The sequence below is a fragment of the Camellia sinensis genome, chromosome 9 (genome assembly GCF_055761805.1).
Source record: "Camellia sinensis isolate YWXY chromosome 9, ASM5576180v1, whole genome shotgun sequence".
NCBI classification, from domain to species: domain Eukaryota; kingdom Viridiplantae; phylum Streptophyta; class Magnoliopsida; order Ericales; family Theaceae; genus Camellia; species Camellia sinensis.
The window spans coordinates 65830832-65832032 of record NC_138969.1 but is presented as its reverse complement, the minus strand read 5'-3'; the positions used below and the strand labels follow the sequence as shown (position 1 = coordinate 65832032).

At 46.5% G+C, this 1201-nt stretch overlaps 1 long non-coding RNA gene across 1 annotated transcript; it reads right to left on the bottom strand.

Moving 5' to 3' along the window:
- Positions 1–390: 390 nt before the first annotated feature.
- On the bottom strand, positions 391–905 carry LOC145799109 (uncharacterized). The gene is made up of 2 exons (XR_014341119.1): positions 531–905; positions 391–496 (listed from the first exon to the last, which is right to left on the bottom strand). It is a non-coding gene; the product is annotated as an uncharacterized LOC145799109 (long non-coding RNA).
- Positions 906–1201: the final 296 nt, after the last annotated feature.

Sequence of the window (1201 nt, the reverse complement as noted above, 5' to 3'; positions counted from 1 at the left end):
GACTTACTCAAGCCCGGACTCGAAAGGGTATTAAGCAAGCCTAGAGATCCGAGGCACTCGGACTCGAAAGGGTTCGGATCCACGAACCTAGAGGTCCGAAACACTTGGCTTCGAACGGATTCAGACGCAATCTAGAAGTCGCTCCGTTAATGAGTCTCAGAACACTTGCGGGCTCGGAGCTTTCCGGGATCTACGCACCAGAACCATGGGCGTAATGGAGTTCGAACAAAGGACCCGATCCCGAGGACGGTGAGTGGAGATAAATTCACTCTTCGGTTAAACTAGCCTATACCCGGGTCGAGGTGGCACGACCCGGGGGGGTCCATGAGACTCGGCAATATTTTGCGGCAGGACGTCCTCTGGGACTACCCCTGACCCTTTGGGATGATTGGGGATCATTGGTTAGGTGTGGCTAAGAAGAAGGGTTCGCCGAGGGAGTGATCTCCTCTTCGGGGTTTTCTCATCCTCGGAGAAGTCACCTCCTCGGAGAGGTCACCTCCTCGGAGAAGTCACCTCCTCGGAGAGGTCACCTCCTCGGACAAGGTGGTTAGAGAGAATATCCCCCATGTGCCTTGCACATGGGCTCCATCCTACATCATGAGGTGCCTATAAATAGCACCCACCCATAGCTTTACAAGGGATGGATTTTGGAGATTTTTTAACTCTTGGGAAAGAACTAATTTCCCTTCTCCATTATCAACCTTGAGAGTGAAAGTGGGAGATCAATGGGAGAGCCTTGCCATTATTCTATTCTCTAGCCATTTTGCCTTCTTCTTCACCCAATCTCTTATCTCCATCATCTCCTTTGTTGTTGTGTTCCTAAGTTGAGATTATTGAAGAATCTAAGCCTCTCATCATATTCTAGAGAATTCGATCTTCGAATTTTCCAACTCCTTTCTTGAACCCTCACCTACAAGTTGAGACTGCTTTGTGAATTGGCGAAATGAAAAATCTCATTTTTGACCAGGCAAAAATTGTTACCTGACCAAAGATAATTGTACGATGCCTAATAACAACCACATGTCAAAGTGTCCTAAACAAAGTTTAATGTTGCAGTAACTTGATTATGAGTTGGGCAAACCCTCAACCATACTACAATTAATCAGAGTGATAGTTTAAATTAGCATAGAGCTTGTTTTGGTCACAATTTGGATACGGTCTTGTCATTCAACTGTTGCACAGAAAGGTGGCCTGATGATAT